A 12,390-nucleotide genomic window follows, 5' to 3' on the forward strand; every position below is an offset into this window, starting at 1 on the left:
GAACGGCGTTTGTTTGCTTGTGAACAGCTGCTTGAAAGGCAAAGACGAAAAGGATTTCTGCATCGCATTGTGACTGGAGATGAAAAATGGGTTCATTACAATAACCCCAAGCGCAGAAAATCATGGGGAGTTCCCGGCTACGCTTCCACATCAACGGCCAAACCGAACATTCATGGCTCCAAGGTAATGCTCTGTATTTGGTGGGATCAGCTCAGAGTAGTGTATTACAAGCTATTAAAACCAACTGAAACAACCACAGGCGATTGGTATCGAACTCAATTGATGCGTTTGAACCGAGCATTGAAAGGCAAGCGGCCGCACTACGCCGAGAGACACGAGAAAGTGATTTTGCAGCATGACAATGCTCGACCCCATGTTGCAAAAGTGGTCAAGACATACTTGAAAACGTTGAAATGGGAAGTCCTACCCCACCCACCGTACTCTCCAGACGTTGCACCTTCGGATTATCACTTGTTCCGATCAATGGTACACGGCCTGGCTGACCAACACTTCCAGTTTTATAAAGAAGTCGGAAAATGGATAGATTCGTGGATTACCTCAAAAGATGACCAGTTTTTTCGACGCGGGATTCGTGCATTGTCCAAAAGATGGGAGAAAGTAGTGGCCAGTAATGGACAATACTTTGAGTCATAATTTTATCTCTATTTTTTTACAATAAAGCCTCAAATTAAAAAAAAACGGCTAGAGCAAAATTGTACACTTAATAGAATTTGTAGTATTGTTTATAAAAGTATTAATATTACTTATTTTTATTCCCACGAATGTGGCGACTCCATTAAGTCACCCCGGACAGAATCCCCTATGCCTTCGGAAGAAAAGTACTGCCGGATGATACTTCAGGGGTCGCATCAGTTCCCTGGAGGGCCGTTTAAGCCTGAAATGTTTATACTCTCACAACCATTCGCCCCTCTGCACGGAACCTGACACCTTGGGTTGGGAGTTTGCTTGTATGACGCATGCCGTACAATCGTGCAATTCTCTCGGTCCGCGGGAGGTATTTTATTTCCCTCCTGCCCTTCACAGCATGCTGTGACGAGCATTCCCCAATCCGCCACCTGGAGATGCGCCCGATGTGAATTGTACAGTTGTCCCCACAAGGAAGAAGGATTAATGTAGAAAAATGTATTTTAATAAGTGTTGAAAATAGTGTCCATTAATTTCAATACATTTCTGTAAACAAGAAATGAACATTTCTCTGACCTTCTTTATAACTTCCTCACTGATATTATCACATTCAGTTCTAATCTGTTCTCTCACATCTTCCGATGTTGTGGGAAAGTTGTGAACTTCTTATTTTATCGTATTCCAAAGAAAATAAAATTAGGCGTGTAATGTCCGGCGAACATATAGGTCATCAAATACCTGCATTGATTCAACGTTGCGGAAATTTTTAATCAAATACTTGACAGGCTATTAATGAATTATGTGCCGGACAACTGTCATGTTGAAAAAACCTTCCATTTCTTTGTGATAAGAAAACGTTTTAAAGTAAATCAGATAACACGTTAATTTAAAAAATTATTGTATTCGTTGCCATCAAAAGTATCATTGATAAAAAATGATCCAACAATGCTATCACCAAGAATTCCACACCACATAATTATGCATCAAGAACGCTGATATTCGACTTTTCGAAGACATTTCGGATTTCCAGTGTACCAATAATGCATATTATTTATATTCAGTGGCCTATGGTTGCTTCGTCAGTAAAAAGAACGTAAAAAACGTTGTAAAAAAATTTCTATTCCTTTGTATTTGCTGCAATGCTCATGTGCAAAAAGCAATACGATTCTCAAAGTCATTACTATGAAATTCCTTATGTAAGGAAATGTGGAACGAATGAAATTTATGACATTGCAATATTTGGTGTACACTTGATTTGGAAATGTTCGAAGAACGTGAAATTTTTCGACAACAAATAGTAGGATCAATTGTATTGACTGTAGCCGATATAAAAATTTTGCATTTCTTCTGGTAACAGGCTTTAATCGTTTTCTGTACAGCGATTTAATATTTCCTCTTTACAAAGCAATTGAACAAAACGGTCAAAACTTTGTCGAAAATTATGATTTCTCTCAGAGTATCATTCTGCGTGCAATTGAGAAGCTTGTATTGAATTTCTTCCAGCTTCACCATAAATTAAAATCATATTTATTTTTTCTGCATCACTATACAATATCATTATTTCACAAAAATAACGAAAACTTTCAAAATTATTAATTCAAATAAATCACGACGAATTCCTATAGCGTACTGATTGTACGAAAAGAGAAAAATTTATTTGTTGATATTGAGGCTACAAGAAACGTGTTTACAGTCATTATGCAAGGTTATAGAAAATTTCTGGAATCACTCGAAGAAGTAGAGAATAATATATCCTCTATGAAATCTTCGAAAGTATACAGAAATGTTTTAATGGAAATCACTTTGAATCCTTGTTAAAATAATTTTTTTTTTAGAGTAATATTCATTGAAATTAATCATTCTGTCATCATTATTTCACTATTTACATCAATTACTCAATTTTTATGAATTTCTCGTATTCAAGGCCACATGAAATCAAGTCATAATGTTATAAGTTGAAAGCTTTTTAGTGTAAACGAGAGATTAATACGTTGACTCGTTTGGATTTTATTTAAGGTCAAATTTCAGAAAAAGCTAATTTTTAAAAAGTCGTTTCTCCAATTTGGAAACTCCTAAGTATCATCCTAAATAAAATCCTAAATATAAAAATACATATAAGATAATAAATATCTATATAGGAATCACACGTGATATATAGAAATCCATTTAGAAATTCACATTGTTTGTGAAAATTTATATAAAAATCCACATGAATTCCTTTCTAGAACCTAGAAATTTGACGCAAATCTCTAGAAAAAACTATCATATGATGGGATGCCATATAGATTTCTTATATGGATCATCTGGTTCTTTCCAACAAAAAGATAATTTGTCTTTCATTGAGTTCCTCATTCTCAAACATGTCGGTTTTCATGTTGTTATCCCCGGACGGACCAGAGGGGCGGCAATAATTTCGGGAGCTGGGGATATCCGGTGCGACGGGGGCAGATGTATGCAAAAGGAGTTAACAATAAAAGTTTTATTAAGAAATCTGGACAAGTTTTCTGTACCGAATGGAAACTTTGTCTCTGGCTCGCGCTGCACTCGGCAAAAATTGTACAGATTACGTAAGATGTACGACAATGTGAAGTTAGACATGAAGAAGTCGCCCTTCTAGGTCGGCGCGGCTCTTTTATAGTCTCTTTTTATCTTCTTAAGGGGGGGGAAGGTTATCTTAGCAACGGACACGTGCCATCCGGAACCTCTGTGGTGGCGTGTGCACCGTAATGCATTTTTGCTACGCGGTGCTTTTCTTGCAAAGCTTGCACATCCGTAGCACAGTCGAAACGTCCTTGGTGGCGTTTCGGCAGCGCTAAGGTGAGTATAGTAACGCGCGGTTATAACAATGTTACAAAATTTAATGTTTTTCCATCGCTTTCTTTGTTAGTATATTAATATTTAATGATTTTGTATGAATATAGTTCGATGAAATTCCTCATCTTTCAGAGAGTTATCCGTTTCAAATCTATAATCTGAGCAGCTTTCCGAATCGAAGAATTTTGATTTTTTTTCGAAATATGTTATGATGCCATTAATTATTTTATCTATTGTAACGGTATGAGATGCGCTAATTAAATCTTATTTACGATAATATTGTACAGAGTGCCATACATACTAAAATTATCTATAATTCTGCGTAAATATATCAAATTTTTTTATATTTTATTTTAATTCACAAATACAACTACATTTAACATGTAACGAATATTTGTTCTCACAAGTAGTTCGATTAACAGATTGATAAATTAACAAGTTGTGCGGCTTAGTTGATCCTTGTTAATAATTGTCTAATTTTGACTCGAGCTTGTTGAAACTTCTAAGTAGAAGGACAACTTCGATAGCTTGCTACATGTTCTTCTTGCTTACAGTTCAATTTGATATGTTATTTTTGCCTTTCGGACATTAATTTGACGCGTGTTTTGCTACACACTTAACATATACTTCTTCACTATAGTTGTTTTTAATATGACCAAACTCTGATATTTTTTACGTGGTTTGACAACTTACAGTTTATTTCGCAGATCTTCTATTTTTATTCTAGTGTATATAACATATTTAATATCGAATATTTTCTTGAAATCCTCATCTCTATCGAATGTTATATGTAGGAGAGACGAATCTTTATTTTCTCATTAGCAGGAGTTATTTCTCTTAATATATATATTTGGAGCGCGAGCGTGGTATGGTAGACAGCGCACTAGTCTACTATGCTAAAGGTAATGAGTTCGCTCCCCGGCAGAACCAAGAAAAATTTTCATACGCTCGTAGCTCCTCTTCGGTGGTCTGGCAAACCACCAAGAGTAATCATATGCCAAAGAGAACTTCTCTCCAATCCCTGCCGTTCGGAACCGGCGTTAAACTGTGTGTCCCATATGCATGTGTACAATCTGTGTGCGCACCACATGCATATGTAAGAGAGAGAAGTAGGCCTAGTCTCAGACATGAGATGTAGCGCCACGGAGTAGTAGTAGTAGTAATAAATATATTTGAGACATCAATAATATTGAAGCCCATTTTCATAAGTGCTATTTTTATTTCCTCGATGACAACCGAACAATCCAGTCCACGTATTACCACTTTGATTAGTCTTTCTCTTTTATTTTCATAATTAAACCACTCTATGCCTTTTTTCACAAGTATGTTTGGCATTATTCTGAAATCTTTTTTGTTGTAGACATAAATTTTATATTTACCTTCAGCACCTTTAGCGATTACTAGGGCAAGTTATTTACTCAGCGTTTTGACTATCACCATTATAATATCATACTTTTTCACGTTAATTAGGTTCAAAGAGGAAATTTATATTATTAAAATATAAAATTTGTAACAGTATTTTTCTTGTCTACTATTTTTGTCAGTATTATTAAAGCGACGAGACGATATCTCTTGTGTTACTAATTATGTTCTCTCCTTACTCTCTTAGTTTATCCATTTATCAGAGTTTAGCTTGTTATTCCGGCGGAGCTTTAGCTTTCCGTTTTTTGTACAATTTTTTCCTTTAGTAAGCACTATTCTGTAATTGTTTCTCGTGCTACCTTCTCTCTATCTGTAAAATAGTCTTGTCCCACATTCATATTGCAATCAGCATTTTCTTCAGGAATGATGCTTATCGTCTACTGCTGTTTATCCGCACATTTTTCAATATGATTAATAATCTTTGACTGAGTTCGTTTGTTTGTTATGGGTCTTCTTCAGCTCGTCGTTTTCCTTTCTGAGGGCAAGAATTTCCTTTCTCAACTTTTCACAAAGAATTTTAATGGGACTACAAATTAGTTCGGTCCGTTTTTGTGGTCAAAAATGCATTTATTTCAGAAGAAAATGAATGAACAGATTAATCAAAGTATTGTCCATCGCTGGCTACTACTTTTTCCCACCTCTCAGGCAATTTTCGAATTCCATCTCGAAAAAATGTCTCGTCTTTTGAGGTGATCCAAGTTAGGAGCCAATTTTCGATTTCTGCGAAAGAAGTGAACCGGTGACCTGCCAAATCGTGCTGCATCCGTCGGAACAACCAGTAATCAGAAAGAGCAATGTCTGGCAAATACGGTGGGTGCGGTAAAATATCCCACTTCAGCGTTTCCAAATAATTTTTTACGACTTTTGCGATATGAGGCGGAGCGTTATCATGCAGAAGGCATCCAATTGCCTTGTTCCGTTCCCATGGATTTCAATCGTACGGAAACTGCTTGTTGCGTAACTCCCAATGATTCTACAAGCTCCTCTTGAGTTTGACTCGGACTTCATCGAGTAATGCCTCCAATTATTTGTCTTCGAATTTTCTTGGCTGTCCAGAACGAGGCTTGTTTTCAACGCTGAAATCACCATTCTTGAAACGTTGAAACTATACCCTACATGATTTATCAGTTGGAGCATTGTCACCATAAATTTCTACAAGCATTCGATGCGCTTCAGCTGCACTTTTCTTCCAATTAAAGCAAAAAACTAAAATCTCCCGCAAATGCTGCTTAGTTAACACAAAATTTGACATATTCAACACAGTAAAAAAACAGGGGTTTGAAACTCAAAGCGATATAAACTGAATATTATTGACAGATGTCTAACCTCTCTGAAACCACCGAAATCAGCTGTCACTATGAAACATTCATAACAGTCAGAGCCATTTTTTGAAAACGGAACGAACTAATTTGTACTCCCAATAGATGTTCAAAATAATAAAGATCTATTAAAAAAAAAAAACACTATGACCTTCATTTTACCATAGCGCCTTCACTCAATATCACTCGAAATCAAATTTCGTATATCAAACTGTCTCTCCTTCAAGATGCAATACAATCTAAAAAGAAAAGGATCTCAACATCTTTTACTTTTCGATATATTTAACCTGTTACGTTTAAAATTTAGCTACCTGTATATGTACCATGTATTTATATTTATATACAAGAGCAGTTTGAAGAGTAATTTGACTCGAATACATATTGAGAATGTAAGTAACAATTATATATGTGGTCATATAGTTCCTTTTCTTAAAATAAATCACGCAATGTTTCAAATAATTCCGCCATTTTTTGTTTGATAGTTTTATGTTGACAGTTGTTTCAATACAAGCGTTTCAATAGATAGTGCAAAATGAATTAAATTGTAAAATCCGTTGAGTGATGAAATTTTTTTTTGGAAGAGCAAATAGCGAAAGAAATTCATGAAATGATTTTTCTTACGTTGAGAGATTTATTCTATGAAACCGTTTAATTTTGGATAACGAATTCAAGGCATGGTAGAATAAGCATTAAATATCATGTTATGAAGATCCGACAACAGTTGTCACGTCAGAAACTACCAATAAAGTCCGTGATATTATTTTATCCTACGGGCGAGTGAAAGTTCGCAAGATATTAAAAACCACGGACATTTTACCTGAGCAAATTCATTTCATTTTGCATAATGAAATAAATATTAAACAATGTCCGCAAGATGGATGTCACATTTACTCACTGCAGAGCAAAAACGTGTTCGTGTACAAAACATTAGCTGACTATTTGGAGATGTTTAAAAAACCGACTGTTTGGAGATGTTAAAAAACAATCCAAAGGATTTCATGTGGCGTGCTGTAATCATGGATGAAATTTGAATTCACTATTATATACCTGAATCAAAAGAGAACTGAACGAGATGGAACGACTCCGAAAAAGAGGAAGGCTATGTCATCAACTTGAAAACTGATGATATCTGTTTTTGGTGTACGAAAAAAATTTTTCTGTTTGACATTGAGAAGAAAAAACTCATTACTTGCCAAGACTACAGTGCTCTTTTGGAGAAGTTAAAGGCAGCGATTGCGGAAAAGCGTCCCGGAATGGTCAAGATACAGGTATTGTTTCATCATTACATTGTATCGCTGCATTCAAGTGTTGCTGCTTAGTAAAAATTGGCCAAATCAAAGTTTGATAATCTTCCGCATCCACCGTATTCTCTTGATTCAGCTCCCTCAAGTTTCCATCTAATTTCCAAATTCAAAATTTTCCTAGCTAAAAAAGATTTGTATCGAACAAAGAGCTGATAGAGGCTGTAAACAATTATTTCGAGAACTTTGAAGGAACCCACTTCCGGGAAAGAATTGGAAACCCGGAAAAACATTGAGAGAAACGCGTTCAGCTTTGAGGGGATATGTTGAAAAATAAACTATCCTATACAACTAGAACTATTGTCTTTAATATTAAACTAAATTAATATTTAAATTAATCTCGTATTAATATTCATACTTTTTATAACAAAGCATAAATAAATAAATTATAAATAAAAATTTGCGTTTCCATTTACATAACATTATCTCGATAATCAGAATTCATTTTCTATTTTCTTCTACACGCATAAATAAAGTTTAAAAATACACTAAATTAAAATCTTAAAATTATAAAGAAATAATGATTAAATGCACTTCATAAAATTGTGCATTGTAAAGTTTTTAAACTCAAAGATTTACAAGTGAATTGCAATACGTTTATTTCCTATTTTTTCAAGTTTAAAATATTAACGATTTTTACAATTACATTGAACCATTAATTTTTTTATAATTTAAAAACTCTGATTAGACTATATTCAGTATCTATTTCATTATCTCTAATTCATTTATAACTGCTGAATAGTAATACGTTCTGCTGAATAATTCCATGAAATTCATTGCATTGATTTTCATTTTTTACTGATTAATAAAAAATTTTCATCTTTACGTCTCATCTCAAATTATTGTTGAAATTTTAATGGTATGATATGTAAAATTCAGTTGATATAGATATCAATATAAAATATTTTTAATAAAATATTTTTTATATTATAAAATATCTTACTAAAATATTTTCACCAAGAACTATCTAGAAGTTAAACAGGTTATATCAAGTTGCTATGCCACAGCGCAATACCGCGATACATTTATTGGACCATTATGTCCCGTATAGGTACTAGTGCCTATTTATACCCTGAAATATACAAGTTTATTTTAAGTAATATAAAATGCCAAAGATATTTATACATTATTTTTGCTAAAATAATAAGATGAAGATCATTTGTCGTAAATGTATTTACGGTAATTAAAAAATAGAATTTTATTATTGCTTACCTTATGAAAATATTTTAAAGAAAGTGCAATTCAGTCTCAAAGAGCACAGTGAACACATTAAACAATTTGTAACAACTTTCAGCTAAAAATAATATGAGAAATGGTAACAGCACGCAGTAAAATATATCCAACAGTGATTATTTTAAAACATTTAATTACACAGTAGCTTCTCAGTAAAAACTTATCGATCATATCTCATTATGTTCCGCGACCCCGTTATGTCCCAGGTTCTTCTTATGTCACTTTGTCGTTATAAATAAGACGTTAGTAATTTAGGATCATTTTAATACCATTCATACGTTATTTTTAAGATGATTTTGCCAAAACTAGTAACTGAAAAATGATATAATTATGACATCGCTGTGCTACTTGGAATAATGTATCTGAACTTTTTTTTATTTAGAATTACTACTAGAACATATTTTAGGAGAATGTTAGTTTCTTCGCGGAACATTTTGTTTATACAATGAGCAGAAGTGAATTCTGAAAAATGGCCTTTATGACTTCGTGAAAAAATAATATTAAATGTAATGTTACATCTTCAATAACAATAACGATAAATAGTTTCTTGTCAAAATGAGTAATGGCTACCAGTTATTTTTTTTAAATAACGTTCCCAATCCTAACATAGAATAAGAAATCGAAAAATAGCAAGACATTTTAATTTAGGAAAGATCGTTGTGCCTTGGCGCCGCTACGTTAGCACAAGCGATACGTGTTGCGCGTCTCTGTGGACCTGTGATCCTCACGCACTCAATCGCACCGCGACATACTGGTTATCTGGCGTGCCTCCTGGCCGATATCGAGGACGCTGGCAGATTATTAGTTTTCGATGCCGGTGATCGTCATTGCGAGTACGAGGAGCACCTTAAGACCATGGGCATCACTTTGCAAGAGTGCAAAATCTATTCCGAGAGGTAATACAACAGATAATTGAATTACGCACGCGATCTTTCACAAATTTATACAAAGAAATAATTATATATTCTTTTCACACACACACACACACACACACACACACACATATTGTCATGTCCTGAACGGCCCGCGACATGCGTAGCGGGAAAGGCTCCGCCATGCTTAGCCAAATAAACCGTTTTTGTGGAAAATTTTACTGCACTATTTTATTGAGAAGAAATCTGCAGCTGAAGCACACAGAAATCTTGTAGAAACCTATAGTGATCATGCTCTGTCGGAAAGAACATGCAGAGATTGGTTTAACCGATTTAAAAATGGTGATTTTGATGTTCAAGATAGAGAACGCAGTGGTGCACCAAAAAAGTTAATTAAGCCGAGAGGGAAGGTGGGAAGGTTTTACGCGTAGTTTTGAAGTGAAATCGGAATAATAGAATTATAAGAAAAGAGACAAGAACAAAATAAAACGAAATAGTAATATAATTTATTACCGTCTTCACGAAATTTGGATTATTCTCGGTCGAGATGGCAACAAGTTTTTCGCAATGACCCGAAGGGATAGAATAAGATTAACTGGGTCGGACTGTATTGAAGTATTGATATCGGTTCGTGTTATTATTATTTTATAAAGGTAGACTTATTTTTGATGTCGGCTAGTTCAATATATTGGGAGTGTGAATAAGTTCTCGCCGTTTCACTATCAGATGGCGGTATAAAAATTTTCTGTGTATAATTCAAGATGATGACGCATCTATATTGAAGTTCTATAACCTATGTTTAAAATCAGTGCGTGTCTTTCCATTAACCTATAAAGAACATTTTCTTTTTGTAGCGTAAAACATGTCAAATTTCGTGCCAAATAAACCGTTTTTGTGGAAAATTTTACTGCATTATTTTATTGAGAAGAAATCTGCAGCTGAAGCACACAGAAATCTTGTAGAAACCTATAGTGATCATGCTCTGTCGGAAAGAACATGCAGAGATTGGTTTAACCGATTTAAAAATGGTGATTTTGATGTTCAAGATAGAGAACGCAGTGGTGCACCAAAAAAGTTTCAAGACGAAAAATTGGAAACATTACTTGCTTAAGATCCATGTCAGACGCAATCCGATGTTGCAAAATCATTAGGAGTTGATCGAACAACAGTTTCGAAACGTCTGACAGCATTAGGAATGATACAAAAGGAAGGNATAAGGTAATTTTGCTGCTAAGGTGATAACGCTCGGCCGCATGTCGCGTCACCGGTCAAAACATACCTGGAAACGCTGAAATGGGAAGTCCTACCCCACCCGCCGTACTCTCCAGACATTGCGCCTTCTGATTACTATTTATTTCGATCGATGACTAAAGGCCTGGCTGAGCAGCACTTCACTTTGCATGAAGAAACGAAAAAATGGATCGATTCGTGCATAGCCGCAAAAGAAGTGTCGTTTTTTCGACGTGGAATTCTAATGCTGCCAGAAAGATAAGAAAAAGTAGTCTCCAGCGATGGGCAATACTTTAATTGACTTGTTTTTTTATTATTTTTTTTAAATAAAGGATTTATTTTCACAAAAAACGGCGAGAACTTATTCACACTCCCAATAGTAGAATGAAAGAAGTACGTTTCCTTGAAAAAAGAGGGAGACAGGCTGCAGAGCTGAGATTTCATACAATGTTTGGCACTTGCCGATGCACCACAGATTTTCTCAGTGATGGAATTTCTCGTGATTGACTGGGTATTCACTCGATTTCGAGGAGACTATTTCGAGGAGACTTCATTAAGAACCGCGAAGGTTTAAAAGGAGACTTCACTAAGAACCGCAAAGGTTGAAAAGGAGACCGATACTCAAAACTTAGAACTGAATCTGACAACTGACTACTAAAAACTTGGGACTCAGAAATTGGAATTGGAAACTCGGAACTTGGAACTGGGAACTCTTAACTGACTGCTTAAAGACGAGGCTTTTATTTATAAACTCGTCCTAGTCTCCCTCTTCTTTCTGCAACTGCAATGGTCAGCATTTACGGTGGGAACACCAACGGACTTGGTGTTCCATGGTAGTCTTAGGTTTACAGAGATAAGACCTAAAGACGGATCATGCACATCCGTTCTCACGGAGCGGAAAAATTTAGTTTATCCAAATCGCACATGATATCTAAAAATCGCATAACATAACCCATTTCATACACCGAGCATGATCGGTGAGACAATAAGGTCAGAAGGCGCGGAATTATCGGATCAATTGTGAATTTTAATACAATAATAGAAATGAGGGGAGTTATGAGATTTTCTATAAATGGTAAGTGACGCGGGGACTAGGTTTTCGCACGCTGATAAGTCACGGAGCCTTCAAGGCTGATCCTTAAAGTGATTCTTATTTTGCTTAAAATTTGGTGGTCAGTATGCGTAACGATACTTCTGCTATTCGGTGGCAGTGACTGCCGGATTTAACTTAATTGAATTTAATAAGCTCAAAAAGCGGCAAGTAAAAGGTGTGAATTATTTTAATGAAACAAAATATAACAACGATACGGTCGGGCCTACAAACTAACATTATAATTGATTTTGGAAACAGAAACGGTACGATGTCAACAGGCGATTACCGGGATGAAAGAAGAGTGTAGGGAAGGGAGAGCGAAAAACAAGAGTGATAAAAAACAAGAGGAAGAGGGAGTTCTGGGATACCTCGGGTCGTAACAATATATATACGAGGTCTGGCCATTAAATAACGAAACTGGGCGCGCAGAAATCGTCCTAGAGGGGAAGGGGGGGGGGGGG

The sequence above is a fragment of the Dinoponera quadriceps genome, unplaced genomic scaffold (assembly GCF_001313825.1).
Source record: "Dinoponera quadriceps isolate SergipeBrazil2010 unplaced genomic scaffold, ASM131382v1 scaffold10, whole genome shotgun sequence".
Lineage (NCBI taxonomy): Eukaryota > Metazoa > Arthropoda > Insecta > Hymenoptera > Formicidae > Dinoponera > Dinoponera quadriceps.